The 6,860-nt window shown below is 49.4% G+C and overlaps 1 long non-coding RNA gene across 1 annotated transcript; it reads right to left on the reverse strand.

Annotated features, from left to right (window-relative positions):
• Positions 1-2,588: 2,588 nt before the first annotated feature.
• Positions 2,589-3,643, reverse strand: LOC128803086 (uncharacterized). Its single transcript, XR_008435634.1, has 2 exons — positions 2,810-3,643; positions 2,589-2,729 (listed from the first exon to the last, which is right to left on the reverse strand). It is a non-coding gene; the product is annotated as an uncharacterized LOC128803086 (long non-coding RNA).
• Between the last annotated feature and the right edge of the window lie 3,217 nt (positions 3,644-6,860).

The following is a 6,860-nucleotide window of genomic DNA, read 5'->3' on the forward strand; positions in this document are numbered from 1 at the left end:
GCTGATGGTGTTCCTCATCCTCTTGTGTCTCAGAGCACGTGCGTGGGGTGAGGAACCAGCACTGCCAGCTCTGCTCTTCCGCCTCTCAGGAGCTGCACGTCACAGCTGTGTGTGGCGCCTGCACGCTGATGGCTGCAACTAAGCTCCTACAAAGCTCCCTGGATTAGCAGGTGTGGATATACAGGGCAGGGATGCAGTAATTTGAGATGGAGTAGTTAGTGCAGTCAGGCAAATGTCACATGTAAAAAGAGGATCTAAAATGATCTAGCACAGCAGTTTGTGCTCAGTCCTTACTGGCTCGTAGCAGGAAACCAAGATAGCTTTATTTTAGTAATTATAACTGATACCCGTTCTTCATTGGTCGATGTATTTTTCTTGTTGGGTTTTTTTATTTTCTATTTTTTCCCTATGTCTTCTCTTCTCTTTTCTTCCCTATCTCTTCTCTTCTCTTCTCTTCTCTTCTCTTCTCTTCTCTTCTCTTCTCTTCTCTTCTCTTCTTCTCTTCTCTTCTCTTCTCTTCTCTTTCTCTTCTCTTCTCTCCTTCTCTTCTCTTCTCTTCTCTTCTCTTCTCTTCTCTTCTCTTCTCTTCTCTTCTCTTCTCTTTCCCCCTCCCCTCCCCTCCCCTCCCCTCCCCTCCCCTCCCCTCCCCTCCCCTCCCCTCCCCTCCCCTCCCCTCCCCTCCCCTCCCCTCCCCTCCCCTCCCCTCCCCTCCCCTCCCCTCCCCTCCCCTCCCCTCCCCTCCCCTCCCCTCCCCTCCCCTCCCCTCCCCTCCTCTCCCCTCCTCTCCTCTCCTCTCCTCTCCTCTCCTCTCCTCTCCTCTCCTCTCCTCTCCTCTCCTCTCCTCTCCTCTCCTCTCCTCTCCTCTCCTCTCCTCTCCTCTCCTCTCCTCTCCTCTCCTCTCCTCTCCTCTCCTCTCCTCTCCTCTCCTCTCCTCTCCTCTCCTCTCCTCTCCTCTCCTCTCCTCTCCTCTCCTCTCCTCTCCTCTCCTCTCCTCTCCTCTCCTCTCCTCTCCTCTCCTCTCCTCTCCTCTCCTCTCCTCTCCTCTCCTCTCTCTTTCCCTCTCTCTTTCCCTCTCCCTCTCCATTTCAATCCAGTACAGAGGGAAAGATTTTCAGGAGGATTACAGAGCTTTCATTATGCTCTCTGGGATGTTTTGACAAAGATAAAAATACCCACCTCACCATAAAGTGATGTTTTCTGGACTACTCATATTACTATTTTGCCAGATTTAAAGCCTGAAGATTTATGAACACAATGACCTTTTAAAGACCAATTTCAAGCTGTAGTCTTTTCAGGATCATTATTTCATTTGCAAGTAGCAGATTTTTGGGGTTTAAACAGCCAATTAGAAACTTAAGGCTAGTTTTGTGAAGATGTGAAACCCTGATTTTTTTCCTGCTCCTAGAGTTTGTTCTGATTGCTATTTGTCCAGATCAGACCCACAGAGGAGAGAGGCATTTATTTAGGCAGTTAAATGAATCAGAACAGGGCCTGAGTCATTGATGAATTTAAAATTTTTTCAAATCTGATTAAAAGCCTGAGTATTTGAGACTCAAGTTAGTCCTTTTGACTAACTTTTGTGTTGTGATTATATACAGAACTATGTGGCTGAACAGCATAATTTTTCCTGACAGTGTCAACCCAAATAACTGCACATGCTGAAAAGGAGACTTCTCAGCAATCATGTCAGGCAGGCTTTCCATGACATTAATTGAAGTGCTAATTGAAAAAAAAACCCAGCTAAAACTCTCCAGTGGCAGAAACCACAGATCCTGCAACATAAAGTACTTCAAAATTGTGTTTTAATTTGACACAATGGTTAGGACTGAAAATATGTCTTTTGATGTTTTGAACTGCAGTATTTTAATTTTTATCCAAAATTCCCTTCCTATACCTAAACCATGTCTCAGATGAGAGGTGGGAGACCACTGCTTGAGGATCAGGCATGCACACACACACACGCACAGACACACAGACACACACACACATTTACTGGAAACATTTTGAAGGAAACCTGGGGAGCCTGATACTCAGGAAGAGGTTGCAGGAGTGGCCAAACGTGCCCAGAGTTATGCAGCCCTGAGAGATTTCACTTATTAAACTCTAGTGAACCAAACACTATGACCAGCTGCTCTCTTATAGCTATCTAGTGTCAGTAGCTTGGCTTTTTTTTTTTTGGCCTGTAAATTACTGTACACAGGTGGGGAATTTATTAGCATAAGTAAAATTAGGAAGCAGCACTCCATCTATCTCCCCACTGACACTGACAGGCTGTGAGATGTTGACCTTCTCTGAAGTGTTTGTCTGTATGGCCCTGAACCCAGCAAAAACACTTAGGCCTGGGCTTCATTTTGCATCCCCTTAGGTCTGCCCTTGCGCTAGAAGTTAAGTATGTGGGTCACTGTTTTCCTGGATCAGAGCCCAACTCCTGAAGGTCCTTCAAGATTTAGCTAGATAGAGCTTCTTAAATTATATGATGCAATTAATGGAATGGGATTCTGCTCTTTTCTGTTAGTGGCTGATTTGTGATGGGGAGGCTAGGCTGTGCAGAAGTATACAGCCAGACATCAACAGTTTCTCACAAACTATCAACTATAAACACATTAATAAGTTTTAATTATTAAAGTCTCTGGAAGACCAGCCTTTTTGTAAGATGATGAAGTCTGTCCCTCCTTGCAGACCCAGCATCCACATGCTGAGGTCTATGTTAAGAGCTGTGGCAAGCACATCTACAACAAAGAGCCAAACTCTGAAGCTCATAAGTGACTTTGCTTTAGCTAGGAGCTGTCAGAACACTGAGAGCACTTACTGCAGGATGACCAGGTCTTCAGATTGAGCTGGTGGCTCTTGAGTCTCCTTGGTGGTGGAACATAGCCCCCTGTATCACATGTACAATGGCGTGCTTGTCATGGCAGGAGACAGGGACTGATCTTTCCATCTCCTCCAGCACAGGCAAAGGAGGTGACCGTGACCTAGAACCACAGAATCACAGAATGTTTGGGGTTGGAAGGGACCTTAAAGATCATCTAGTTCTAGGGATCTGAGAAGCATATTGCTCAGGATATTTCTCCAGCATGGCAGCTTCAGGGTGCCTCTGCTCCAGCTTTTATCTGCAGTCAACAGAAGAGAGAAAAGCTTCTCTACTAATGCATCTATGTTTGAAAATTGAAGTGGAAATGTTTGGGTAATAGCATGAAACCTGTCATGAAGAACCACAGAAGGCTCTGAAAATCACAAACTGTATGATGATAACAGTGGAAGTTCAGCAAAACTTGGAGACCTCGCCTCCCTCCTTAGGTATGGCTGCAAACTGCTGCTGAAGCTGATGGTGGGAAGAGGCCTGTAACAGAATCACAGAGTCATAGAGCAGTTTGGGTTGGAAAAAACCTTAAAGACCATCTTGTTCCAAACCCCTGCCATGGGCAGGAACGCCTTCCAGTAGGCCAGGTTGCTCAGAGTCCCATCCAGCCTGGTTTTGAGCACTTCCAGAGATGGGGCATCTAGAGCTTCTCTGGGAAACCTGTGCCTGTGTCGTATTTTTGAGACCCTCAGATTTTCCTCAGCCTTAGATACTTGTGTCCAGCCGGTCCCTGTTTCCCCCCCGCTCCTTTGCGGCCTCCGCCGTGCGTCCCCTGCCCGCGGCCGCCGCCTCACGGGGAACCGCCAGGTGGCGCTGCCGCCCCGCGTGAGGCGCCGCGCGCCCCGCCCGTCTTGTCCCGGCAGGCGCGCGCGGGGTGTGAGGGGCGTCCCGGGAGGGACACGAGGACAGTCCGGCGGGAACAGCCCGAGTGACCAGGGACAGCCCGGTGACCAGGAACAGCCCGCCATGGGACAGCGGGGCAGCCCTTGCCTGATGCCGCATGTGCCGTACCGTGGCCTGCCTCGCCCGCTCTGTGCTCCCTGACCCCTCGGCAGAGAGAGGGGTCCGGTTCCAGGGGCACCTTCGCCGTGTTTCGCTGATGGTGCCAGCAGTGTGCGCCTATGGCCATGTCCAGGAGTATCCTGGGGTGCTTTTGGAAGAGCAATGCCAGCAGGTCGAGGGGAGCAATCCTATCCCTCTGCTCAGCCCTAGCGAGACTGCATCTGCAGTGCTGTGTCCAGTTCTGGGCTCCTCAGGACAAGAGAGACGTGAACCTCCTGGAGCAGGTCCAGTGGAAAGTTGATTAGATGATTAAGGGACTGGGAGCACCTGCCTTGTAAAAAATGGCTGAGGGAGCTGCACCTGTTCAGCCTCAAGAAGAGAAGACAGAGAGAACCTTATCAGTATATTCAAATATCAGAAGGGAGGATGCCAAGAGGATGGAGCCAAACTCCTGTCGGTAGTACCCAGCAACAGGACAAGGGGTGACAGGCAGAAACTGGAACACAGAAAGCTCCACCTGAACATGAGAAAGAACATCTTTATTGTACAGGTTAACTGAGCACTGGACAGATTGCCCGGAGAGGATGTGGAATCTCCTTCCATGGAAATATTCAAGAACCATCTGGACACAATTCTGTCCAGTGTGCTCCCCACCCTGTCTGAGTTGGGAGATTGCACCAGATGGTCTACAGAGATCCCTTCCAGCCTTACATATTATGAACTTCTGTGTTTTAACTAGGACCTATACAGAGGTCTGGGCTCCACAGTGGTCCCATGGACAGTGTTTTTGCAGCTGACAGTGTCTGCAATGTACGAAGGAGTGGTGAGGAGTCACAGGACTTTGGAGGTAACTGCTAGAGTGAAATTAAGGTCTTGGCTTTCCACTTTCAAATTCTGAGGCTCCCCTTGGCCCCCAAAGTTGCAGAGGGCAGCTTGAGGCAGGGTTTTAAAGGGTCAGAAACCAAAATGTAATAAAGCTCCCAACCAAACACACACGTAAGAGTCTATTTATGTAAATTAAATCTTATTACTTAGAAACGATCATGTAACTTAGGCAGCTGCGATTTTTGAACAGGTAAAGATGGGTCTGCTGCAGTTTAGGGGTGTGATAAACCCTTCTAAGGCTGAATCCAAGGCACATCCCCACTTTCCCCACGGTAGGATGCTTTTTCTACATTCTTCCAGCACTGATGGAAACAAAGCTACATGGCCTGTTGGGCTCCGGTTTAGCCTTGTCTTGCTGGGGCCCCTTTTCATACCAATTCAGACAGCCTGGCATCAGTTCCCTTCTTTGTACACCGGAGAGAGGGGCAGGTCGGGGCACAGAGCGCAGCGAGGAGCGGCGGGGTCTCCAGGCAGCGCTCGGCGAGCGCCGGCAGGCACAGATGGTGTTATTTCCCCCCGAGGGCCGCGGGGTGCCCGCAGCGATGCTGGTGCGCGGCTGAGCAGGGCGCTGGGATTTGCATGTGCCCTTTGCACGCCAGGCGCCGGCTATTTAAATGACAATGGGGCGAGGGGCAGGTTAGGTGTATATATAGGCAGAGAGATATTTCTCTGTCTGCGTGGGCTGCTGCTGGCAGCTGCAGTCCAGCAGCCATCCTCACCTCCCCTATCAATATCCTTTCCCCTGAGCTGGAAGGACTAAGGGATAATTTAGTCTTTATGCTAGTTTGGACTTCGTCTGATTACCAGCTGAGCCTGATTACACAGACCTTGCTGTCCCTTCTGGGAAATAGTCCAGGCAGCACAGAGGGGCCACTGCTCCTCCTGCCTCTTTTGCCACTGCCAATCCCTCTGATTTTATTTTGGATTGCAGGAGGGGTGGCTTGTTCTTTTTGCTGTCCTCCCTGTGCGCCCACTGTCAGGGACCAAAGGACCTAGTTTTTCATGAAGACCATAAATCACATTCACACACAGGGCTTGAATACCACCGTGTAGAGCCAGCTGGTGGGGAGCTGAGCTCTTGTGACTACTGATGACATGGACCTGGGTCCTGCAGCAAGGAGCAAAGTGGGGCCCATCTTCAAGTGGGCCTCCTTACTCACCCCAGTTTTCCTTTTCTTTCACCCTTTGGCACTTCAGTATGTGTCAGTGGGTGCCTTGGATATGTGTGTAACTGGGAGCAAGAGTGAGCTGTCAGGTAGAAACCAGTCCATGCAGCAAAGCTGAAGATCTGTTCCAGCTGAGCATCCTAGCTCCAGTTATTTCTGAGAGCAGAGCCAGTGTCAGGCCAGGCAGCATTGAAGTACTGGGAACTGACAGTAGCCAGCAGTTGCAGTCCAGCAGCCAGCCCATCCTCCCCCACCACTTAGGAGCACTTGGATCAGCCAGACACAAGATTCAGATCTCCATCCATATCTACAGTTCTACAGAGTTCAGAGAAAGTGAAGTTTTGGCTTTGGGCTTATGCAATTTTCAAAGCTAATGAACAGAGCTAATGAACAGATGGTGTTTTACTTGCTGTCTCCAGCCCCTTTGTATTAGCTGTGATCCAAGTCTAAACGCCATAGATGAATTAGGATGGTCATGTTCCCACATTCACTTGGAGAGGAATTATGTGGGGAGATGGAGGGTCATAATGCAAAACCTCGTAGAGGCAGGACCAGTTTAAAAACACCTCTGTGCAGCTGGGGCAGTGTGTGTTACACAGTGGAGTTACCACAACTTCTGAAGCTCAATGAAAACACTTGACCCTTGACTTGAACTAAGACCTCTGGTTATTGATCCCAGGAAAACTTAAGAGAGAGGGCCATTGCATTCTGCCTGCAGCAGCTCTGGCTCCTGAATGGCTCCTCCTGTTTTTAGGAACTGTCACACTGAGCTCTCCCTTCAGCTTCTCTACACTGTCTCCACACCTTGTGGGTGACTAGGACTGTACAAGAGTTTGGCTCCATCATCTCTGGGGCTCAGTTTGAAATAAGCTCTTATATTGCCTGGTAGCTTCTCTTCACCAGAGTACAAGCCCGGCTTCTAAAACCTTTTCTCATAGGTTATGTGC

Source organism: Vidua macroura, chromosome 2, assembly GCF_024509145.1.
Source record: "Vidua macroura isolate BioBank_ID:100142 chromosome 2, ASM2450914v1, whole genome shotgun sequence".
Taxonomy (NCBI): domain Eukaryota; kingdom Metazoa; phylum Chordata; class Aves; order Passeriformes; family Viduidae; genus Vidua; species Vidua macroura.